The 26870-nt window shown below is 44.8% G+C and overlaps 4 non-coding genes across 4 annotated transcripts; 2 read left to right on the plus strand and 2 right to left on the minus strand.

The window, feature by feature from the left end:
• Positions 1-3994: 3994 nt before the first annotated feature.
• On the minus strand, positions 3995-4068 carry trnan-guu (transfer RNA asparagine (anticodon GUU)). Its single transcript has one exon. It is a non-coding gene; the product is annotated as a tRNA-Asn (tRNA).
• A 5355-nt stretch (positions 4069-9423) lies between these two features.
• trnaf-gaa (transfer RNA phenylalanine (anticodon GAA)) lies at positions 9424-9496 on the minus strand. Its single transcript has one exon. It is a non-coding gene; the product is annotated as a tRNA-Phe (tRNA).
• Positions 9497-18223: 8727 nt separating this feature from the next.
• Positions 18224-18315, plus strand: trnar-ucu (transfer RNA arginine (anticodon UCU)). The gene is given in 2 exon segments: positions 18224-18260; positions 18280-18315. It is a non-coding gene; the product is annotated as a tRNA-Arg (tRNA).
• A 4867-nt stretch (positions 18316-23182) lies between these two features.
• On the plus strand, positions 23183-23255 carry trnav-cac (transfer RNA valine (anticodon CAC)). The gene has a single exon. It is a non-coding gene; the product is annotated as a tRNA-Val (tRNA).
• The last annotated feature ends 3615 nt before the right edge of the window (positions 23256-26870 follow it).

Genomic DNA, 26870 nt, shown 5'->3' on the forward strand with positions numbered 1-26870 from the left:
GTGGGCCATCAGCAGCATCACAGTCTGTCATCTCATGGACCGGCATATCCCTCACTGTAACATTATCAACAAGTCAGTGGATCAACCCTGGTTCAATGAGGAGTGTAGAAGAGCATACCAGGAGCAGCACCAGGCGTACCTGAAAAGGAGGTGCCAAACTGCTGAAGCAACAACTCAGGACTACATCCATGCGAAATAGCGGAAGCAACATGCAAAAGACAGAACTAAGCGATTCTACAACCAACGGATCAGATCAAAGCTCTGCAGTCCTGCCACGCCCAGACGTGAATGATGGTGGACAATTAAACAACTAACGGGAGGAGGAGGCTCTGCAAACATCCCCATCCTCAACGATGGCTGAGCCCAGCACGTGAGTGCAGAAGACAAGGCTGAAGCGTTTGCAACCATTCTCAGCCAGAAGTGCCGTGTGGATGATCCATCTCGGCCTCCTCCTGATATCCCCAACATCACAGAAGCCAGTTTTCAGCCAACTCGATTCACTCCACGTGAAATCAAGAATCGGCTGGAGTGCACTGGAAACAACAAAGGCTATGGGCCCAGACAACATCCCGGCTGTGGTGCTGAAGTGTGTGCTCCAGAACTAGCTGCACCTCTAGCCAACCTGTTCCAGTGCAGCTACAACACTGGCATTTACCCGACAATATGGTAAATTGTCCAGGTATATCCAGTCCATTGAAAACAGGACAAATCCAATCCGGCCAATTACCGCTCCGTCAGTCCACTCTCAATCATCAGCAAAATGATGGAAAGTGTCGACGACAGTGCACTTACTCACCAATAACCTGCTCACCGATGCTCAGTTTGGGTTCAGCCAGGACCACTCGGCTCCAGACCTCATTACAGCCTTGGTCCAAACATGGACAGAAGAGCTGAATTCCAGAGGAGAGGTGAGAGTGACTACCCTTGACATCAAGGCAGCATTTGACCGAGTGTGGCACCAAGGAGCCCTCGTAAAATTGAAGTCAATGGGAATCAGGGGCAAATTTCTCCAGTGGCAAGAGTCATGGCTAGCACAAAGGAAGATGGTAGTGGTTGTAGGAGGCCAGTCATCTCAGCCCCAGGACATTGCTGCAGGAGTTCCTCAAGGCAGTGTCCTAGGCCGAACCATCTTCAGCTGCTTCATCAATGACGTTCCCTCCATCATAATGTCAGAAATGGGGATATTCGCTGATGATTTCACAGTGTTCAGTTCCATTTGCAACCCCTCAGGTAATGAAGCAGTCCGAGCTCGCATGCAGCATGACCAGGACAACATTCAGGCTTGGACTGATAAGTGGCAAGTAACATTCAGGTCAGACAAGAGCCAGGCAATGACCATCTCCAACAAGAGAGAGTCGAACCACCTTCCCTTGGCATTCAACGGCATTACCATCACCGAATGCCACACCTTCAACATCCTGGGGGTCACCATTGACCAGAAACTTAACTGGACCAGCCACATAAATACTGTGGCTACAAGAGCAGGTCAGAGGCTGGATATTCTGCGGCGAGTGACTCACCTCCTCACTCCCCAAAGCATTTCCACCATCTACAAGGCATAAGTCAGGAGTGTGATGGAATACTCTCCACTTGCCTGGATGAGTGCAGCTCCAACAACATTCAAGAAGCTTGACACCATCCAGGACAAAGCAGCCCGCATGATTGGCACACCATCCACCACCCTAAACATAAACTCCATTAACCACCGGCGAACTGTGGCTGCAGTGTGTACCATCCACAGGATGCACTACAGCAACTCGCCAAGGCTTCTTCGACAGCACTTCCCAAACCGGCGACCTCTACCACCTAGAAGGACAAGGGCAGCAGGCACATGGGAACAACACCACCTGCACGTTCCCCTCCAATTCACGCAGCATCCCGACTTGGAAATATATCGCCGTTTCTTCATCGTCGCTGGGTCAAAATCCTGGAACTCCCTTCCTAACAGTACGATTGGAGAACCTTCACCACACGGACTGCAGCGGTTCAAGTCGATGGCTCACCACCACATTGTCAAGGGCAATTGGGGATGGGCAATAAATGCTGGACTCGCCAGCGACGCCCACATCCCTTGAACGAATAAAAAAAATACCCGCGTTGGACACATATCCCTTGGTACCCGAACCGAAAAAAGATTCATCAATATCAGTCTTGTAAATTTGAATTGAACCACAATCCACATCTTTTGGGATGAGAGAGTTCCAGCTTTCGGCCGAATTTGGTTTGCTAAAGTGATTCCTGATTTCTTGCCTGATTGGTCTATCTCCAATTTCAAGATTAAGCCCCCTCATTATGGATTCCGCCAACAGAGAGAGAGGAAAATAAAGCCGCCTTAAGCGGCGATTGAACAAAGGATCGCTGGATTTTAATTCTAACGCTCCCCCACCTGAGCTATTTCTGTTTTCTGCACATGCAATGTTTTATTTTGCTTTGAAAATCAGATAAAAGTAGATGAGATTTCCCTCTCGATGAATGAAGCACTTCGGAGGAATGGGAGCGAACAAACTGTGGATCTGATCCTTAACACAGACTGGTAGATCCACATGTGGAATTACATCGCACTTGGGTATCAGAGAGGTTAATGGCGCCTGAGAATGAATCAGGGAGTCCAAGTGTTTCTTCGTGTCGATCCGGTGGCGTAACGGGATCCCAAAGGCTATAAGGGAATCAAAGGGCTTCTCAGGGGTTATAAAGGGGTATGAGGCTACGAGGTATCAAAGAGTTTACGGCACTCTCAGAATTTATCAGAGGGGGAAATTGATTGTCAGAGGTTGTCAGGGAGAGTCAGGGCGTGTCAGTGGGTAAGGGGCACTCCGAGCGTATCAGAGAATGTAAAGGGCACGGAGGAGGTATCAAGATAACAGAGAGGGAGAGAAAAGGCTCCTGAAACCCGGGATTGAACCCTTCAGATCTTCAGTCTGACTGAGCTTTTTCGGTGCTCTGGACATCCCGGCAATTCACGTGAGGGTCTGTTAAATTTGCAATAAAACTCTTCCCACAATCGCATCCTCTAAACCTCCACCCTGGACTTTCAATGGTGAAAATTTGATGATCTTCTGCTACATTTTAATTTGTTCTCAGCAGCAACTGTGCACATCCTTTATTTGGCCCGTGACATGGCATCTAGAAGAAAATGCCGATTGCAGCTTGAGAGAAGCGGAGGACGCTTTGCACTCGTAAACAATTATACGCGAAAGAGACGGCTTGAGCGAGGTGACACTGGGCCAGAGTAAAGGTCAGTTAATGATTGCCGAGTGGCGAGAGCGAGAATGAGGAACTTCTGTGCGGTTGCACTGCGACTTTCACAGATCTGCTTGGAGCGATATTCCCTTGAATTCATCACCGACAGGGACAATTTGATTCTCAGTTCCTGTTTTCTCCTGGTGCGCTTCTGGGATATAAAAAAACGAATCGATGATATCAACCTGAACCTCGTCACGGACACGCGACAGACTCAAAGCTCAGCACAAATCCAATCTGTTTCAGTGGGAAATTGTTTCCCATGGATGGACAGTAATGCGCTGTCTGAGGCTTCATTCGCTGCTTTCCGCCGGCAGCGGGTGATTGGAGGGAGCGGAGCCGGACGATGTTGCTGCAGTCACGGCCTCACTCACTCGGGGAGCTGGGGAACAACGAAAAACTGATGGGTTTGTTGCTGCGTCAAAAATGCGGCTTAGAACTGCTTTTGTTAACTGAGGCAGTGCTGTAGGATCCTTCAACGATTTATCACAAATAAACTGAAACCTGTCGGAAGGTGACTAAGATTTCACTTTAATCGTGAGCCCTTGTCTGTGAAGAAGTATTCCAATCATCTTCAAGCCAATCTCTGTTTTTTGGATATTGTTCAGATGCCTGTTGTCGGACCGCAGATTAAATGGTGGAATATCAACCGCGCTCAGCTGCCAATGTTTCCGGTATATTTTCATGCAAACACAACACACATTCGAAACCTGGAAATGCGAAACAACGAATGTTAAGGTAAAAGGTACCCTTTCGTCCCTGGGTGGGCTCGAATCACCAACCTTTCAATTAACAGCCGAATGCGCTAACCAATTACGCCACAGAGACATGACGTTTTGGTACCTGAACCACTAATTCACCGAGCTAACGTTTCAGCTTGCTGCGACCAATGTAACAGCTGTCTTACTATCAGTATACTTTTCCAAAATAAAGGGTGTGCAGCTTGCACGAGTGAAAATCGGTGCTGTCTTATTTCTGAACATCAAACTCCCCTTGTCCCTAAATGCCTGTATGTTGGAAGTCTCGGTCACCCAGTAGTAGAGAGGGTTGATGTTTTGAGCTGTGATTCACCATTCTCTATTCCAGTAATGTTTCGGTTTGCAGAAAATGAGATGAGATGAAATGAGCAGGTCCGACGAGCAGGTCTGTGACACTACACGATGTCGACAGAGTTGTCTCTTGCACTTACAGTGAAGCGGACGGCAGTTTTCACTCTTAAACCAGTCACTATGATGTTAGGAAAAAATGTGGCCGAGAAAGACTTGATTTCAGCGCGGTGACACTGCGTCAGAGTAAAGTTGTGATTGTCAAGTGGTGAGAGGGTGGATTTGGAACTCCCGTGCGGCTGCACTGCGCATTGTCCAGATCTGCTTGGAGCGATATTCACTTCAATTCATCACTTACACGGACAGTTTAATTCTCAGTTTCTTTTTTCTGGTGCTTGGTGAAATTTCAAAATTGAAAACGACCCATACCGACTCCAAACTCATCACTTGCACGCTGACAGATACAAGGCGGCCACACTCTTTACTTCAGTGAGATGAAAGCCGAGACCGATTTCATATATATACACCCACAGTTCATATATAAACATCGCTCTCATATGTAAACTCACACAGTTTATAAATCAGCAGCACAATCATACATCCACACCCAGTTTATAGGAGGGAGATCGGTACCGACCGCCAATCGAGTTCTCAGAGTGCGAGAGCCGGAAGTAGCAGCGAACGAACAAACTCTGGATCTCATCCTTAAGACAGACCGGTAGATCCAACTGTGATTTTACATCTCACTTGTGTATCAGGGAGTGTAATGGGTTCTGAGGAGGTATCAGAGAGCTAATGGCTTCTTAGTGGAGATCCATTGGGCCAAGGGGATCTCAGAGAGGGTAAGGGACTGTCAGAGGATATCAGAGAGTGCAAGGGGATCTCAGAGAGGGGAAGGGTCTGTGAGAGGGCATCAGAGAGTGTAAGTGGATCTCAGAGAGGGGAAGGGAATATCAGAGGATATCAGAGAGTGTAAGGGGATCTCAGAGAGGGGAAGGGTCTGTGAGAGGGCATCAGAGAGTGCAAGGGGATCTCATAGAGGGGAAGGGACTATCAGAGATTATCAGAGAGTGCAAAGGGATCTCAGAGAGGGGAAGGGACTGTGAGAGGGCATCAGAGAGTGTAAGGGGATCTCGGAGATTGGAAGGGACTGTCAGAGCGTATCAGAGAGTTCAAGGGGAACTCAGACAGGGGATTGGACTGTGAGAGGGCATCAGAGAGTGCAAGGGGATCTCAGAGATGGGAAGGGACTATCAGAGGGTATCACAGATTGCAAGGGGATCTCAGAGAGGGGAAGGGACTGTGAGAGGGCATCAGAGAGTGCAAGGGGATCTCAGAGAGGGGAAGGGACGATCAGATGGCATCAGAGAGTGCAAGGGGATCTCAGAGAGGGGAAGGGACTATCAGAGGCTATCAGAGAGTGCATGGGGATCTCAGAGAGGGGAAAGGACTGTCAGAGGGTATTTAAGAGTGTAAAGGGATCTCAGAGAGGGGACAGTACTGTAGGAGGGCATCAGAGGGTGTAAGGGGATCTCAGAGAGGGGAAGGGACTGTTAGAGGGTCTCAGAGAGTGAAAGGGGATCTCAGAGAGGGGATGGGACTCCGAGAGGGCACCAGAGTGCAAGGGGATCTCAGAGAGGGGAAGGGACTGTCAGAGGATGTCAGAGAGTGCAAGGAGATCTCAGAGAGGGGAAGGGACGGTCAGAGGGTATCAGAGAGTGCAAGGGGATCTCAGAGAGGGGAAGGGACGGTCAGAGGGTATCAGAGTGTGCAAGGGGATCTCAGAGAGGGGACGGGACAGTCAGAGGGCATCGGAGAGTAGGTTAAGATCTGAGAGAGGGGGAGGACTGTCGAGTATAAGAGAGTGTAAGGGGGCTAAGGGCGTATCTGTGTAAGGGGCACTCAGTGGGTATCAGAGAAGGTGAAGAACGCTGACAAAGTTCAAAGAGGATCATGGACTCTCTGAGGGGATCGGAGAAGGTAAGAGACAGAGCGTATCAGAGAAGATAAGGAACTCAGGGAGAATCATAAAGGGTAAGTGGGGGGTGGGGGGGGGGCTCAGGAGGTATCAGTGAGGCGAATGGATCCAGAGTTGTCATCTTCTAAATATTACATTTTCTAACCTTCAACATTTTTAATAAAAGCAAAAAATGAAGCCGGTTATACCTATAATCTGCCGTGTCCCATCTGGAGGGAATGAGAAGGTAGAATCGGGAGGGACTGGATATTTGGCAACGCTCACGGTTCCCTTTCACACAGCTCAGTCTTGTGTCTCGTCACTTTACTGGAGAAAAGAGGTTACACATTGAAACTTTAATCAACCAGTGTGAATAATAGAACGCAAATCGTCAAACGTGGGGCTCGAACGCATGATCCTAAAGTTAAGAATCTCATGCTGTACCGACTGAGCAAGCCGGGCCAAGTGGCAAAATTCTTCCCATCCTATTATTGTAGAGAGACAGCTGTTGGCTTTCCTGCAGGGGTTCAGTTCGTTCCACAATCTCAGGGTATCTCCGTCTAAACACTCGCTTTTCTTTCTGGAGTCAGTCTGATTACTTTTACCAATCGTCCAGCCCCGCGCTGAGCAGTACAGGAACATCGGGACAAGAGAAGACCATTCAGCCCCTCGAACCTGCTGCACCATTCAATTAGGTCATGAGGTGATCTGTAACTCATATCCCTTGGTACCCGAACCGAAAAAAGATCTATCAATATCAGACTTGAAATTTGAATTGAGCCACAATCCACATCCTTTGGGATGAGAGAGTTCCAGCTTTCCGCCGTATTTTGTTGGCTAGAGTGATTCCTGATTTCTTGCCTGATTAGTCCAGCTCCAAATTCAGTTTGGATTCGGCCAACAGAGGGAGAAAAAAAGGCCGCCTGAACCGGAGATTGATCCTTTAAGGATCTCTCAAAAATCAACTGAAACCTGTCGGAACGTGAATAACATTTCACTTTACTCGTGAGCCTTCCTTTTGAACCTTGTCTGCAAGAAGTATTCCGATCACCTTCAAGCCATTCTCGGTTTTTTGGATATTGGTCAGATGCCTCTTATCCGACCACAGATTAAATGGGGGAAGATCAGCCGCGCTCAGCTGACAATGTTGATGGTACATTTTCGTGCAAACAGAACACACATTCGAAACCTGGAAATACAAAACAAGGAATGTTAAGGTAAAAAACAATCTATCGTCCCCGGGTGGCCGAATGCGCTGACCAATTGCGCCACAGAGACACGACGTTTGGTTGCCCGAACAACTAATTCACCAAGTTAACGTTTCAGCTTGCAGCGATCAATAGAACAGCTGTCTTCCCATCAGTTTACTTTTCCAAAATAAAGGGTGTGCAGCTTGCACGAGTGAAAGTCGGTGCTGTCTTATTTCTGAACATCAAACTCCCCTTGCCCCTAAATGCCTGTATGTTGGAAGACTCGGTCACCCAGTAGTGGAGAGGATTGATGTTTCGAGCTGCGATTCACCATTCTCGATTCCAGTAATGTTTCGGTTTGCAGAAAATGAGATGAGATGAAATGAGCAGGTCCAACGAGCAGGTCTGTGACACTACACGGTATCTACAAAGTTGTCTTTTGCACTTACAGTGAAGCGGACGGCAGTTTTCACTCTTAAACCAGTAACTATGATGTTAGGAAAAAAAGTGGCCGAGAAAGACTTGATTTCAGCGCGGTGACACTACGTCAGAGTAAAGTTGTGATTGTCGAGTGGTGAGAGGGTGGATTTGGAACTCCTGTGCGGCTGCACTGCGCATTGTCCAGATCGGCACAGAGCGATATTCATTCAATTCATCACTTCCTCAGTTTCTTTTTTCTGGTGCTTGGTGAAATTTCAAAATTGAAAGCGACCCATACCGACTCCAAACTCGTCACTTACACACTGACAGATACAAGGCGGTCACACTCTTTACTTCAGTGAGATGAAAGCCGAGAGCGATTGCACGGTCGAATGAAATGGCGAACAAAACTCATTCAAAGAAAGTGCAGGTCATTGAGGTGCCTTTAAATTCCTGATTGTTTGCACTGAACTTCTTCTCAAAGCGTTTGAGATTCACGTGGAGCGATTTGGGGACTTCTTTTCCCTCTTCGAAAAAGTTTACTCCGCTGTTCAAGATCAAAAGTCGAGGGCAGAATGAAACGATTTGCTCAAATTTCAGAACCAGGGAAGCAGACTTTAGATCAACGTACCGTCAATTTAGAAAAAGCAGATAAAACATTCATTCCGGAACGATCCAGAATCCTATTAGCTCTAAAAGCAACGGTTACCCCGTGATTTGAACACGCAGCCTTCTGGTGGAACAATCAGTTATGGAGATGGAAGCAGCAAATTGAAAAGTGTGAACTGATAGATTCAGTGAGTGGGCAAAACTGCGGAAAACCGAGTTCAATGTGTGGGAGAGCGAGGTCACCCACTTTAAGTCTAAGAAAAATAAATCAGAATATTTTCTAAATGCTGAGAAACTAGGAACTGTGGAGGAGCAGAGAGATTTTGGGGTCCGTGTATAGAAATCGTTACCGACCAGCGTACAGTTACAAAAAATAATGAAACAGCCGAATGTGCCGTTAGTCGGGCCGATTAACTCATTTGCATCGAGAATACAGTAATGTCATGATCACGGATTCGATTCTTGTAATTTACCTTAATTTATTTCGGGTTTTTGCAACTTTTAAAATCGAAGCTTTGCAAAAATATCCACAGACAAATTCACGGGGCCAGCTTTTTGAATAACACCCATTGTAACTTTACTCCTGGGTCCGGAGAAACACGTCTTTCTTTGTATTTGTTTTTCTCCGGTTTGCAGATAAACGTTCAACTCCCGGCCTGTTCCCATTAATTATCATCAGCAGCAACAGACAGACAGAGGGGGTCTGACCGCCCCGAGATGTGGAAAAGTAATCAGATTCGGACAAATGCATCAAATCAAATAGTCACCTGGGACCGAGAGAGAAAAAAACAAGAGAAAAAGGCAGCAGATAACAGAGAATTAAAATTCAACTACAGACGATACAAATATTGCCCATACTTGATGCCTCTCCATTCCGTCCCCAATCCTTCAGTGGCGGGTATCAAATTTCACTGTAATTAAATGCGAGAATAGAAGAAGAAGAAACTCAATAACCAAAAACTGCCGAAATTCGGGATTGAACCAAAAACCTTTACATCTTCAGTCCAACGCTCTCCCAACTGAGCTATTTCGGCCCCATGTGCATGTGCTACTTTATGTCATTGTCTTGAAAAAAATAACCCCAGGAGGAATTGCCCCTCCTGTTCATTCCGCAATTCAAATAAAAACATCGCATTCATATATACATACCCACATTTCGTATATAAACATCGCACTCATGTATACAAACCCACAGTTCATATATAAACATCACACTCATATATACACACCCACAGTTCATATATAAACATCGCACTCATATATACACACCCACAGTTCAAATGTAAACATCACACTCATGTATAGACACCCACAGTTCATATATAAACATCGCACTCATACATGCACACCAACAGTTCAAATATAAACTTTACACTCATATATACATTCCCACTGTTCATATATAAACACCGCACTCATAATAAACAAGAAACACATATATACACACCCACAGTTCTTATAAAAACACCGCACTCAAACATACACACCCACAGTTCATATATAAACACCGCACTCATAATAAACAAATCACTCATATATACACACCCACAGTTCATATATAAATATCGCACTCATATATACACACCCACAGTTCATATATAAACACCGCACTCATATATACACACCCACAGTTCATATATAAACATCGCACTCATATATAAACACTCACAGTTCATATATAAACATCACACTCACATATACACACCCACAGTTCATATATAAACACCGCACTCATATATACACACCCACAGTTCATATGTAAACATCACACACATATATACACACCCACAGTTCATATATAAACATCACACTCATATATACACACCCACAGTTCATATATAAACATCACACTCATATATACACACCCACAGTTCATATATAAACATCACACTCATATATACACATCCACAGTTCATATATAAACATCACACTCATATATACACACCCACAGTTCATATATAAACATCACACTCATATATACACACCCACAGTTCATATATAAACATCGCACTCATATATACACACCCACAGTTCATATATCAACATCACACTCATATATACACACCCACAGTTCATATATAAACATCACACTCACATATACACACCCACAGTTGATATATAAACATCGCACTCATATATACACACCCACAGTTCATATATAAACATCACACTCACATATACACACCCACAGTTCAAATATAAACTTTACACTCATATATACATTCCCACTGTTCATATATAAACACCGCACTCATAATAAACAAGAAACTCATATATACACATCCACAGTTCATATTTAAACACCGCACTCATATATACACACCCACAGTTCATATATAAACACCGCACTCATAATAAACAAAGCACTCATATATACACACCCACAGTTCATATAGAAACATCGCACTCATATATACACACCCACAGTTCATATATAAACATCACACTCATATATACACACCCACAGTTCATATATAAACACCGCACTCATATATACACACCCACAGTTCATATATAAACATCACTTTCATATATACACACCCACAGTTCATATATCAACATCACTTTCATATATACACACTCACAGTTCATATATAAATATCACACTCATATATACACACCCACAGTTCATATATAAACACCGCACTCATATATACACACCCACAGTTCATATATAAACATCACTTTCATATATACACACCCACAGTTCATATATAAACACCGCACTCATATATACACACCCACAGTTCATATATAAACATCACACTCATATATAGACACCCACAGTTCATATATAAATATCGCACTCATATATACACACCCACAGTTCATATATAAACATCGCACTCATATGTACACTCCCACACTTAATAAAACAACAGCGCACTCCTACTGCACACCCACTTAATATCTACCCAATGTCCTATTTATGGTTCTCACTGAAGTTTGAACACTGAAAGTTTAACTGTTTTCCAGATACTGTCCGTCCTACTTTGTATTTTCAACGTTAAATTTGCAGAAGTCCGGCAAAGGGGGCGCGATATCGGCCCTGCCGGTGAATGCTGTTTCGACGGATGTGTCGGTGTCCAGGAGCTGGCGGGGATTGGAAAGTTCTTGTGTCACACGAAGTGTCTGAAAGGCCGGTATACACATGAAGGTCATCAGTGCGGTGCTTGTACCTCGTGCTGCAATGTTAGCGAGCCTGACATCAACTGAAAAGGCGGCTTGTTGCAAACACGTTGTGGTCACAATTTCTTTTTGCACATAACTGAACCTAAAACATCCAAAATGCAATGTTTTCTTCGCTGCATCACAATAAACAATATCTTATTATAAAGTTTCGCTCATTGGTTCCTCACTGTCAGAGGGAGAATTGTCTAAAACCCCTTGTTTATTTCATTGTTCATTCAGAATCAGCTGACGGATTGACACAGAGAGATAAACACAGCGAGAGATACAGAGTATCGGTGAACACAGCGATAGATACAGAGTATCCCTAAACAGAGCGAGAGATACAGAGTATCGGTAAACACAGCGAGAGAGACAGAGTATCGGTGAACACAGCGAGAGATACAGAGTATCGGTAAACACAGCGAGAGAGACAGAGTATCGGTAAACACAGCGAGAGAGACAGAGTATCGGTAAACACAGCGAGAGAGACAGAGTATCGGTAAACACAGCGGGAGATACAGAGTATTGGTAAACACAGCGAGAGATACAGAGTATCGGTAAATACAGCGATCGATACGGAGTATCGGTAAACACAACGGGAGATACAGAGTATCGGTAAACACAGCGGGAGATACAGAGTATCGGTAAACACAGCGGGAGATACAGAGTATCGGTAAATACAGCGAGAGAGACAAGAGAAATGGAAAAATACAAACTGTCTCAAACACTAATAGACAGTGACAGGTCGATGCTCGGCGTCAGTCAGAGGAGCTGGGACTTTTGCAGCTTAATTTGTCTCCTTGGCAAAGCTGGGCAAATTGCCTTTTTCGTAACAAGAGTTCAGCGGTTCGATTCCCAGTGGAGCCTTTTTATTCTCTCTGATATTTACCTTATTTGTGAATTAAACAACAAAATAACACAGGGCGGTATTTGTATTAATTCCGGAGCCAACAAGGAAAGGACTGCAGAACTGCAATGCGGAAGTGCTTGTTCTTTGTGCAGACGGACCTCTCATTGAATTAGCAAGCACTTTGAGCTTGACAAATCATTGAATCGTTGGAGCATTGAAGGAGGTCATTCGGCCCGTCGAGTCTGCACCGGCTCTTTGTAAGAGTATTCCAATTCGTCCCATTCCCTCGCTCTTTCCCCGTAGCCCTGCAATGTTTTCCCTTACACTATTTATCCAATTCCCTTTTGAAAGCCACGATTGAATCTGTTTTCACCATCCTTTCAGGCAGCGCATTCCAGATCAGAACTTCTCGTTGCTTATTTTTTTTTCTCATGTCGCCTTTGGTTCTTTTGCCAATCATCTTAAATCTGTGTCCCCTGGTTCTAGGGCCTTCCGCAAATGGGAACACTTTCTCCGTATTTACTTTATCTAAACCCGTCATGATTTTGAACACTTCCATCAAATCTCCTCTCAAGCTTCTCTGTTCGAAGGAGAACAACCCCAGCTTCTCCAGTCTATTCGCGGAACTGAAGTCCCTCATCCCTGGAACCATTTCTGCACCCTCTTTTCTGCAGCTGTTCTGCACCCTCTCTAAGACCTTCACATCCTTCCGAAACTGCGGTGCTCAGATTGGGACACAATGCTCCAGTTGTGGCCGAACCAGTGTTTTATAAAGGTTTAACATAACTTCCTTGCTTTTGTGCTCTCCGCCTCTATTTATAAAGTCCAGGATCCAGTCTCCTTTTTAACCGCTTTCTCAATCTGTCCTGCCACCTTGAAAGATTTGTGCACATATACCACCAGGTCGCTGTTCCTGCAACCCCTTTAGAATTGTACAATTTAGTTTATTTTGCCTCTCCTCGTTCTTCCTTCCAAAATATATCAGTTCGCACTTCTTTGCATTAAATTTCATTTGCCACGTGTCCACCCATTCCACCAGCCTGTCTATGTCCTCTTGAAGTCTATTACTATCCTCATCACTGTTTACTACACTTCTAACTTTTGAGTTATCTGCAATTTTTGAAATTGTGTCCTGTACACCCAATTCCAAGTCATCAACATATATCAAAAAAGCAGCGGACCTAGTACCGACCACTGGGGAACACGACTTTATACCTTCAAGAAACAACCGTTCAACACGACACTCTGTTTCCTGTCATTTAGCCAATTCGCATCCATGCTGCCACTGCCTCTATTTATTCCAATAGCTTCAATTTTGCTGACAAGCTGATTATATTACCTCAAGACTGGACTATTCCAATGGTCTCCTGGTTGGACTCCCATCTTCCCCCCTCAATAAACCTGAGCTCATCCAATACTCTGCTGCCCGCAACCTAACCCTGTTCTCCCATCTCCCCTGTGATCACTGAGCGGCATTGACTTCCAGTCCGGGAACGCCTCGATTTTAAAATTCTCATCCTTGTTTTCAAATCCCTCCACGGCTTCGCCCCTCCCTATCTCTGTCACCTCCTACCGCCCTACAATTCTCATCCTTGTTTTCAAATCCCTCCACAGCTTCGCCCCTCCCTGTCTCTGTAACGTCCTGCAGCCCTACAATTCTCATCCTTGTTTTGAAATCCTTCCATGGCCTCGCCCTTCCCGATCTTTGTAACCTCCTACAGCCCACCAATTCTCATCCTTGTTTTGAAATCCCTCCATGGCCTCGCCCTTCCCTATCTCTGTAACCTCCTACAACACTACAGTCCTCCGAGACCTCGGCGCTCCTCCAATTCTTGCTGAACAAATTGGCTTCCGGTCGCAGAACGCCTCGATTTTTAAAATCTCATCCTTGTTTTCAAATCCCTCCATGGCCTCGCCCCTCCCTATCTCTGTAACCTCCTACAGCACTAAAACCCTCCGAGATCTCTGTGCTCCTCCAATTCTTGCTTCTTGTGCATCCCCGATTTTAATCGCTCCACCATTGGCGGCCGGACCTTCAGCTGCCTCTGCCCTAAGCTCTGGAATTCCTGCCCTGAATCTCTCCGCCTCGCTACCTCTCGCTCCTGATTTAAGATTCTCCTTAAAACCTCCCTCTTTGACCAAGATTTTATTCACCTGTCTTAATACCTCCTTATGTGGCTCAGTGTAAAATTTTGTTTAATTACGCTCCTGTGAGTTGCCTTGATAAGTTTTACTACGTTAAAGGCGCTATATAAATGCAAGTTGTTCTTCTTGTTGTGTGGCACTTTTTCAATTGCACTGCCCTCATCAACCCTCTCCGTTACCTCACTCAACTTAGTTACACACGATTTGCCTTTAACAAATCCATGCCGGCTTTCCTTTATTAATCCACACTTGCCCAAGTGACTATTCATTTTGGCCCAGATAATCGTTTCTAAATGCATCCGCACCTCCGAGTTTAAATTGACTGGTCTGTAGGTGCCGGGTTTATCCTTACACCCTGTTAGAACAAGGATGTAGCATTGGTAAATATACAATCCTCTGGCATCACCCCCGCTTCCACGGCGGATTGGAAGATTATGACCAGCACCTCTGAAATTTCCACCCTTACTTCCCTCAGCAACCTTGAAAGCATCCCATCTGGACCGGGTGACGTATCAACTTTAAGCATTGCCAGCCTTTCAAGTACCTCCTCTGTATTGATTTTCACCCCATCCAGTATCTCAACTCCTTCCCTTTTTACTGTGACTTTGGCAGCATTTTCTTCCTTGGTAGAGACAGATCCAAAGTACTCATTTACTTTCCTCAGTCATGCCCTCTGCCTCAATGCGTAGATCTCCTTTTTGGTTCCGAATCGGCCCCACCCCTCCTCTTATTCCCATTTCTCTATTTATATGCCTACAGAAGACTTCTGGATTACCTCTTCTGTTAACCGCCAATCGATGTTTACATTCTCTCTTTACCACCCTTATTTACTTTTTCACGGTACTTCCTATATTCAGCCTGGTTCTCACTTGTATTGTCAAAATGACATATGTCATAAACCCCCTTTATCTGCTCCTTATTACACTCTATCTCTTTCCTCATCCAGCGGGCTCTGGCTTTAGTTGCACTGCCTTCCCCCTACTGGGAATCTACTTAGAGTGCACCCGAAACATCTCCTCTTTAAAGGCCACCCATTGTTCGATTACATTTTAGCCTGCCAATCTTTGATTCCAATTTACACGGGCCAGATACGTTCTCAACCCACTTGAATTGGCCCTCCTGCTATCAAGTATTTTACTCAAAATAGCTCCTTCTCCTTTTGTATAACTAATCTAAATCTTATGTTACTATGATCACCGTTCCCTAAATATTCCCCCAGGGACACTTGCTCCACTTGACCCACCTCATTCAGCAAAACCAGATCCACCAATGCCTCCTTCCTCGTATCATTATGTGTTAATATTAACACCTGTGACGTATTTGAATATTTGTTACATTTAATGTAAGATGTTTGACCTGCGAATGTGTCCAAAACACGGTTTGAGGATACTGTTCTGGAGGGCTTATTTTACAAACTTTTTACCAGCAACCAGCAACCAATCTCCATTAAAGGTTGTGAAGTGAAGCTGGTTTATTAGCAGTTTTCGGCGTTCAGCTTTTCTCCACAATGTGCAATTAGTAGAAACTCATTTGGAGCACATCTTAGTATCAATGAGAATGTCAGGCACTGGATAGTTGAGATGGAACCGACTCTTACAATAATTACAAAGTGCAATAGATTACAAAGATAAAAAGCCAATCCAATCTCTCAGTCTCTCTCTGTCACTTTCTCGGTGAGCGAACGTAAACCAGCAGAAGAAGCTAAAACAAAGAACTGAGAGTTTTGTTTGTTTCCTTTTCCTTCGGGCGAGTACAGTTGAAGAGAATGATTTCTGTTTCCTGCTGGACAAATAACTGGAATGATCAGTGTATCTGGTTCCCATGGTACCCAGTGAAACATCCACGTTTATATTTCACATTTACACTGATACCTCCCTTCCTCACTAATTATAGGAAACTTTTGGTAAGGTTCAATCACACTTCAGAAGTCCAGAAGCGCAAAGAAAGGTGGACATTTCATGGTGACGTAACCAACAGGCGAGGGAGGTTTGCAGGTTGACCTGGAGCTTTTAAATGTATAAACTCCTTCCAATGTACAAACTCCCCTCACCAACAACAATTCAATTCTCACTGATCTGAGACTTTGGTCATTATTGGTGATTATACTTTGTGGAGTTAAAGCAGCAGTAAATCCGTTGTGTGTTGTGTACATAGCAGTTCAGTCAATATAAAACATTGTCACCCGACCTACCATGAGCAATGCCACAGGGGGTATTTTAGGTTAGGGACAGTTCTGCCTCCAGCAGTTGGTCTCTCGGTCACACATCCGGCATCACCTCTCGGTCTCACACTTCAGAGTCACGCCTGCATATAAACACATTTCTTCTTCAGACTTTTACATGGAGATCAACAAATCACAAGTCAAGATGGAGAGGGCAAACAAATCAAATATTTAAGAACGTTACAGATCGAAAATTCACCATAAATGACTGAGAAAAAATGAAGCAAACGGATCAAGATGAACAATTAGCAAAAGGTAACAATTAAAGAAAGGAGAAGGGGAACCGATCAAATCGTTTTTGAAAAATACTTTCAGTTTTCATCTTAGTTTCTCCGTTAAGTTGGGGGCGTACATCGAGAAATATTTTTCGTAACATCATAAAGACAATTAGAATAAACATTTCGCAAAGTCGGCCTTAATCTTACTTATACGATAGCGTGTTATGTGTTTGTAAAATCTGCAATTGTTTTACCATTCTTCAAGTTTAGAGAGATGCTCTGAATATGTGTTCTACATTGAAACGTAAGTGGATTAATAAAATAAAATGAGGAAATCTGTTTAAAAATATGAAGAGCTGATTTTCCATGTTGAATATATATTTATATACACAACTGTCATTTGTGAAATGATGGAAGGTATTTATTTCTATATCTGTACGGGTAAGGAAATCCCCATTGGATAATCTCCAGGAATCAGTCAAGTACTTAAATTAGTTTGTCAAACCCAAAACACCCTTTGCGATTTGCTGATTGAATATTTGCATGGAAATCACGACCATCACAAAGCATTGGAACAAGTATACCCGCTGAGGCTTCGGGGCTGTTACTGATTTATTTATATCACTGAGTAACCTATTTTAAACAGGGTGAAGGTACAAATCTAATGATAAGAGTCTGGGTTAGAGAAGGAACAAATGAAAGTATCAAATTTAATTACACTGATTCCACAAACACTGTACACCACATCCTTTAAACATTGTGAACTGTTTCGACATAAAACTGGTGAGGGTGTAAAAAGAAAGTAACAGAAAAAAAGCTCATTACTGTCTCAAATTTAATTTTGATATTGTTGCACAAACACTGAACAGACCATGCCTAAAACACTGTCCCGATCTAAAATTATTCGGCAGGAACCTGAGCCACAGTGAAAATGCTGTGATTTCAACCTGGTTCAAAATACGCAGCCTTCTGATTTGGAGTCAGACGCGACTGTTCTTGGACCAGGCCCACAACAAGCGATTGGAGCCGGATCCATTGGAGGGCGATCGGTGCAGACTGCCACCGCGGCAATCGGAATGTGAGAGGCGGAAGCAGGAGCAGCCTGACCGCCTCAACCACAGCACAGGATCCCCGCTCTCCCACCCATTGCATAACTGACTCTGTGGCGCAATGGATAGCGTGTTGGACTTCTACCTAATAATTGGAGGAGATATTCAAAGGTTGTGGGTTCAAGTCCCACCAGAGTTGAATTTCAGATTCGGGAGCTGGGAAGTGAAATTTTGCAGCAAAACCGCAACAGGATCATTAATGTCCGTCAAGGATGAGAAACTGCCCCCGACACTTCATCTCACACAAGTGGCTCCAGTCACACCCGAATTTATTATTCTAAATCCACTCTGAGCTGGATTGGTGAAACACTCTCAAGGAGGAGACTCATCCTCTGCTCAGACCGAAAGTAAATCTGCTGGACTTCCGGCTCTGTCAGACTGCATGTTCCTTCAGACAGGTTTCTAACTGGACACATGCATCCTGCGAGCATTGGTGCTTGAGGGGTAGAATTATTGTTTGCTGTAATTCTATTCCTGTAAAACTACTCCTGCAGTGCAGGATGGAAAGCATCCTGGCTGAGCGGTCAAAGGTGCTGGTTTGAAGCTCCAGTTAAATCCCACGATTTATAGATGCATCAAAATCATAGTTTGCGTCTCCAAAACCGCAACCGCCCTCCTGTCAACAACTTATTTGACCTCGTCCTCACCAATCTACCTGTCCATGACAGTATTGGTAGGAGTGACCACCGCACAGTCCTTGTGGAGACCAAGTCCCGCCTTCGAACTGAGGAGACCATCCAACGTGTTGTGTGGCACTACCATCGTGCTAAATGGGATAAATCTGGCAGCTCAAAACTGGGGATCAGCAGCAGCAGATTTGTATTCCAGCACAATCTGTAACCTCATGACCCGGCATATTCCTCACTCTATCATTACCATCAAGCCAGGAGATCAACCCTGGTTCAATGAGGAGTGTAGAAGAGCATGCCAAGAGCAGCAACAGGCGTACCTAAAAATGAGGTGCCAACCTGGTGAAGCTACAACTCAGGACTACATACGTGCTAAACAGCGGAAGCAACATGCTATAGACAGAGCTAAACGATTCCACAACCAGCGGATCAGATCAAAGCTCTGCAGTCCTGCCACATCCAGTCGTGAGTGGTGGTGGACAATTAAACAACTAACGGGAGGAGGAGGCTCTGTAAATATCCCCATCCTCAATGATGGCGGAGTCCAGCACGTGAGTGCAAAAGACAAGGCTGAAGCGTGAGAAACCATCTTCAACCAGAAGTGCCGAGTGGATGATCCATCTCGACCTCCTCCCGATATCTCCACCATCACAGAAGCCAGTCTTCAGCCAATTCGATTCACTCCACGTGATATCAAGAAACGGCTGAGTGCACTGGATACAGCAAAGGCTATGGGCCTCGACAACATCCCAGCTGTCGTACTGAAGATTTGTGCTCCAGAACTAGCTGCGCCTCTAGCAATGCTGTTCCGGTACAGCTACAACACTGGCATCTACCCGACATTGTGGAAAATTGCCCAGATATGTCCTGTCCACAAAAAACAGGACAAATCCAATCCAGCCAATTACCGCCCCATCAGTCTACTCTCAATCATCAGCAAAGTGATGGAAGGTGTCATCGACAGTGCTATCAAGTGGCACTTACTCACAAATAACCTGCTCACCGATGCTCAGTTTGGGTTCCGCCAGGACCACTCGGCTCCAGACCTCATTACAGCCTTGGTCCAAGCATGGACAAAAGAGCTGTATTCCAGAGGTGAGGTGAGAGTGACTGCCCTTGACATCAAGGCAGCATTTGACCGAGTGTGGCACCAAGGAGCCCTAGTAAAATTGAAGTCAATGGGAATCAGGGGGAAAACTCTCCAGTGGCTGGAGTCATACCTAGTGCAAATGAAGATGGCAGTGGTTGTTGGAGGCCAAACATCTCAGCCCCAGGACATTGCTGCAGGAGTTCCTCACGGCAGTGTCCTAGGCCCAACCATCTTCAGCTGCTTCATCAATGACCTTCCCTCCATCATAAGGTCAGAAATGGGGATGTTCGCTGATGATTGCACAGTGTTCAGTTTCATTTGCAACCCCTCAAATAATGAAGCAGTCCGTGCCCGTGTGCAGCAAAACCTGGACAACATTCAGCCTTGGGCTGATGAGTGACAAGTAACATTCAAGTGCCAGGCAATGACCAACTCTAACAAGAGAGTCTAACAACTCCCCTTGACATTCAACGGCATTACCATTGCCTAATTCCCCACCATCAACAGCCTGGGAGAGGCCACCATTGACCAGAAACGAACTGGACCAGCTTCATAAATACGGAGGCTACAAGAGGAGGTCAGAAGCTGGGTATTGTGCGGCGAGTGACTCATCTCCTGACTCCCCAAAGTCTTTCTACTATCGACAATGTACAAGTCAGGAGTGTGATGGAATACCCTTCACTTGCCTGGATGTGTGCAGCTCCAGCTTCAATCAAGAAGCTCGACACCATCCAGGACAAAGCAGCCCGCTTGATTGGCACCCCATCCACCACCCTAAACATTCACCCTCTCCACCACCAGCGCACCGTGGCTGCAGTGTGTACCATCTACAGGATGCACTGCAGCAATTCGCCGAGGCTTCATCGACAGCACCACCCAAACCCGCGACCTCTATCACCTAGAAAGTCAAGGGCATATGGCACATAGGAACAACACCACCTGAATGTTCCCCTCCAAGTCACACACCATCCTGTCTTGGAAATATATCGCCGTACCTTCATCATCGCTGGGTCAAAATCCTGGAACTCCCGACCTAACAGCACTGTGGGAGAACCTTCACCACACGGACTGCAGCGGTTCAAAGAGGTGGCTCACCACCACCTTCTCAAGCACAATTAGGGATGGCCAATAAATGCTGGCCTTGCCAGCGACACTCACATATCATAGAAATCGTAGAAAGTTTACAGCACGGAAGGAGGCCATTCGGCTCCATGCAATCGTAATCCAGCTAGTCCCACTCTCCCGCCCTTTCCCTGTAGCCCTGCATTTTTTTCCTTTCAAGCACTTATACAGTTGCCTTTGAATCTGCCTTCACCACCCCCTCGGGCAGTGCATTCCAGATCCTAACCATTCGCTGTTTAAAAAAGTTTTTCCTCATGTCACCTTTGGTTCTTTTGCCAATCACCTGAAATCTATGTCGTCTGGGTCTCGACCCTTCTACCATTGGGAACAGTTTCTCTCTATCTATTCTGTCAAGACCCACCATGATTTTGAATACCTCTCTCAAATCTCCCCGCAACCATCTCTGTTCCAACGACAACCAACCCCAGCTTCTCCAGACTGTCTAAGTAACTAAAATCCCTCATCCCTGCAATCATTCCAGTAATTCTCTCCTGCACCCTCTGTAAGGCCTTCACATCTTTCCTGAACTGCGGTGCACAGAACCGGACACAATAGTCCAGTTGTGGCCGAAACAGTGATTCATAAAGGTTCATCATGACTTCCATACTTTTTTACTCGATGCCTCTATTTATGAAGTCCAGGATCCCGTATACCTTTTCAACCGCTTTCGCAACCTGCTCTGAAGCCTTCACCGATTTGTGCACATAAACCACCAGATCTCTCTGGGCCTGTACCATTTTGGAGTTGTTCCCTCCAGTTTATATTGCCTCTCCTGGTTCTTCCTACCGAAATGTATCATTTCTCATTTTTTTTGCGTTATATTTCATCTGCCACGTGTCCGCCCATGCCACCGGCCAATCTATAACTTCTTGAAGTCTGTCACCATCCTTCACACTGTTTACTACCGATCCAAGTTTTGTGTCATCTGCAAATTTTGAAATTGTGCCCTGTACACCCAAGTCCAAGTCAGTAATATAAATCAAGAAAAGCAGTGGTCCCAGCGTTGACCCCTGGGGAACACCATTGTACACCTCCCTCCAGTCCAAAAAACAACCAATCACCACTACTCTCTGCTTCCTGTCCCTTAGCTAATTCTGCATCCATGTTTCTACTGCCCCCTTTAATCCATGGACTTCAATCTTACTGATAAGCCTACCGTGCGGCACTTTATCAAACACCTTTTGAAAGTCCATATGCACCACATCAACTGCGTTGCCTTCATCTACCCTCTCTGTTAACTCAACAAAAAACTCTATCATGTTAGTTAAACACGATTTGCCTTCAACAAACCCATGCCGGCTTTCCCAAATCAATCCACAGTCGTCCAAGTGTCTGTTAATTCTGTCCCGGATTATCGTTTCTAAAAGTTCCCCCACCATTGAGGTTAAACTGACTGGCATATAGATGCTGGCTTTATCCTTACAACCTTTTTTGAACAAGAATGTAACGTTTGCAATTCTCCAGTCCTCTAGCACCACCCCCGTATCTGTGGATGTTTGTAAGATTATGGTCAGTACCTCCTGCTATTTCCACCCTTACTTCCCTCAGCAGCCTACGATGCATCCCATCCGGACCGGGTGACTTATCCACTTTAAGTACAGCTAGCCTTCCGAGTACCTCTTCTTTATCAATGTTTAGCCCATTCAGTATCTCAACTGTATTTAACTTTACTGAAACTCTGGCAGCATCTTCTTCCTTGGTGAAGACGTACACAAAGTATTTATATCGGATCTCGGCCATCTCCTCTGCCTCCATGAATAGCTCTCCTTTATGGTCCTTTTTCAGAGTACGGCTCCTACTGCCCGTTTAATGTTTACATGCCAGTTTATGTTGGCCGCCAGTTTATTCTCACACTCTCTCTTTGCCCCTCATTTCCTTTTTCACTTCCCTTCTGAACTTTCTATATTCAGCCTGGTGAATGAATGAATGAAAAACATGTTGGGTTTCCGTCAGTCTGAAACAGAAAGTTATTGGTTGATATAATGGCGATTTGAACAACTATTCGTCTTTTTATTGAGTTTGATGAGTTTTGCAAAATTGATACAACAAACTATTTTGTAAAATTTAATTCCCTGAAGGGGAACCGGCCCCGTCTCCCAGCACTGAGAACATTTGAAGACGGCAACTATCTTCCGAGCATTTCCTACAAGCATTTGAACAGCAGAGTTTCCGTAGTGTAGTGACTATCACGTTCGCCTCACACGCGAAAGGTCCCCGGTTCGAAACCGGGCGGAAACATTTTCAAAACGGAATCCACTAAAAATCAATAAATATGAAAAAACACAAGAATTCACTCTGTGGTGAAATATGAATAAAATACAGATCCGGTATATTTTCCTTTCTCTGTCCAGTTCTACACACACTCAAACATTACACGGATACCGAAAATGTCTCTCCCTCACTCCAGTTTCCTGCCCTGACTGTGCAGAAATCCCCTCTCAAAGCGACTCTTTGCAACTGGTTTTAGTTGATTTGTGAGAGATCATTGAAGGACCCTGAAGAGCTGCCTCGGTTAATAACGACAGTTCGAAACAGCGTTGCAGCCGCGGCAACAAACACATCCGTTTTTCGATGTTCGATATTCCCCAGTTCCCGGATTGAGTGAGGCCACGACAGCAACGACATTCAGGCCGCCTGTCCGGCCCCGCTCCCTCCAATCACAGGTTGCGGCGGAAGGCCGCAAATGCCGCCTCAGACAGCGCAATACTGCCCATCCCTGGGAAACAATTTCCCACCGAAGCTTTGACAACACATCGCAGGCATCATCTGTCCCACAGTGTTCTTACTTCGCTGCAAACACAGAACTCGCCAGCTGTTTCAACGTTCATTGTCTGAATAAGGATTTGAATTCTGCACACTCAACTCACTGGCCACTTTAACGAAGTCCAGTAGTCTACCGACTGAGCTCCCCAGGCTCATCATTAAAAAGCGATCCATTATACAGATTTATGGTAGGACTCTGAATTATCCTTCGTAGACGTCGAACTGAGGTGAAGATCCCTTTTATAAATTTTTCAGTAACGTGTTGAGGAGAATCCTTGTTCCTGTTGAACATGATGCAAGAAACATGGGCAGTGAACTCGTGAGTTTACAATTCTTCTTGTTTTTGCCAAATGTCTTGTCATTCGTTAGCACCAATTAAAATAACACTTTACCCAGTGGCTCAAAAGCTAAACTTGTCCCACACGGGAGCTGGAAACGGCCTCTCGACATCTGTAAGCTGAATAATTTCACCAGTTACACAGTGACACCAGGCAGCAGATTTCCCTTCCAAATTTTCCCCACACTAAACTTCCACCCGATGAATATCTGCTAAACGAAAAAAAGAATTGTGTGTTTGGTTCTTTGGATTTCAAGATCTCGGACCGGGCCCTTTGGCACATCAACTGCCGCTTATAGCCCCCCTCTCCCACTATAAACAAGCAAACTGGCACCTGCTATTGCAAGATGGTAGGCCAGAGGAACACAAGGGCCCACATGGGAACACTAAGAAGTAGATGCGTTATGGAACAGACCAGTTGTACCTTGAACTCCGGTCAAAATGTTCGGAGTAAAATGTTCGTCTGTTCTCGGTGAGGCTGAAACTCACAACTTGGGCATTTCTGAAGCTGATAAAAGTGCCGCACGCTGACCGCTTGCGCTTCAAGAGCTTCGTGATCTTTCTCCAATTTCTCCAAGAAGCCTCCAATCAAGATGTGCTTCGATAAATATCCGCAATGACCTTTAAAAGCCGTGGAATCTGAAACAAAACCCCAGAAGATAAGAACTTTTAATTATATTTTTATTAACTTAAGGACAATTTTTGATGGTACTTTAAGGAGGATTTGGGGAAAGTGTGAGACGAAACTGGGAAACTCTCCCTGGGATGTCGGAGATTGAAGAGATGGGCGTTATTTCATTTGAAAACCGAGGCTCGGAACTTTCTGATGGAGAAGTGTGACAGAAGATTGTGGTTCGTGACAGTTGCCGGTGAGATCGAGAGGAGAGGGAGAAAAGTCAATGTCACAGCTGTGACAGCTCAAGTGCTCTGCTTATCCGTAATATTTAAAAAGTAATGTACAATACGGGGCAAACCGATTTGGTATCGGTTATCAAAAATACTAAAAGACACGGGGTCAAACGTGGATTCGTAAAGAGGGAACGGATTTAACCGCCAGAGCGAAATAATTCCACATGAATCTGAAGTGTCTTGCGGAAAAGGGAAGTGCGAACTCTTATGTTCGTGTCATGACTTGAAAGACCCTCCAATTACCGACAGTATCTTTGAACGAGTTGTGTCAGCAAAACCGCGATTGAAGCCGCTTTGCATTTGTCAAACGTGTAGGTGACGATATTGGCGTTAATAAGGGGCGATTTCAATTATTTGAAATATCACTGTACGTCATGACCCAAAAATCGACTGTAAAATCGAGTTTTTCCTGTAAGTCGTGAATTGAAGGGAAAGGCGCACCAATCAGATCAGGGAAACGAAGAGCAGAATACGTGAATGAAACTTGCACGATTGAAAATCTCTGTTTGTCGGAAGACTCAGTCCTCAGTGGTAGAGAGGATTGGTGTTTCGAGCAGTTATTCACCAGCCTCAATTTCAGTAATTTCCCGTTTCCTGACAATGAGATGAGTCGAAATGAGCAGGTCCAACGAGCCGGTCTGTAACACAGTCTCAGTGCAGCTCATGACCCAGTCACTGGGCTCTATTATAGCCGCTCCTGTCAGCAACACACAAAGAGAAATTGTAAATCTGAAACAGAAAGTGATAATGTATAAAACTGTGTATCAACCACCAGGTTTTCCATCTTTTCGGCTTTTAAAACAATCTGTTTCACAGTTTGTCAAACCCGAAACAGCCTCTGGGATTTGCTGATTGGAATTTCAATGGGAATTGGGACCGTCACTAATTATCGGAACAAATATACCCGCTGAGGTTTCGGGGTTGTTCCTGGTTTATTTATATCAGTGAGTGACCGATTTTAAACTCGCTGAGGGTCTGAACATAAGGTAAAAGCCTGGGATAGACAAGAGATTCTTCAATGTATCAAGTTAAATTACACTGATTCCACCAACACTGGACATCACATCCCTTAAACATTGTTACATGTTACTGTATAAAATTGGTGAGGGTGGAAATGGGAAATAACTGAAAAAACCTTCATTGTCTCAAAGTTATTATTATTATTATTAGACAAACAATGTACAGCCTATACCTTCAAAAAGACTCAATGTAAAACCAGTCGCCAGTTCCAGAGCCGCTGTGCCGGTTGTGTGATTTGCATCCGATTCTGACTGACTTAGTATCAGACGCGCTCCCGTCCACAGTAAACGGATGGGGCCGGATCCATAAGAGAAAAATGAGGACCGACCTCCGCATAACCTGTCTTCATAATTTAACCATTTTAGCCCCGGTATCATTCTGGTGAATCTGCGCTGCACTCCCTCCAAGGCCAATATATCCTTCCTGAGATGTGGTGCCCAGAACTGAATGCAATACTTTAAATGGGGTCTCAGCAGAGATTTCTATCTTTAACATACTTCCCCCCTTTGAATACCAGCTTCCTTGAAATAAAGGCCAACATCCCATGAGACATTTAAATTAATTTTTCTCCCATTCCACTGGCTTTGAGCGATTTCTGTACTTGGACCCCTAAATTTCTCTGCTCCTCCACAGTTCCTAGCTTCTCACCATTTAGAAAATACTCTGACCTGTCTTGCTTCAGTCCAAAGTAGATAAACTCACACTTCTCCATATTGAAAGTTTGAACAGACTGGGGCTTTTCTGTACAGAAAAGAGAAGGCTGAGCAGTGACCTGATATTGGACTTTAAGATTATCCAAGGGTTTGATAGGTTGGACGTAGATA

This window comes from Heptranchias perlo, chromosome 20 (assembly GCF_035084215.1).
Source record: "Heptranchias perlo isolate sHepPer1 chromosome 20, sHepPer1.hap1, whole genome shotgun sequence".
In the NCBI taxonomy this organism is placed as follows: Eukaryota; Metazoa; Chordata; class Chondrichthyes; order Hexanchiformes; family Hexanchidae; genus Heptranchias; species Heptranchias perlo.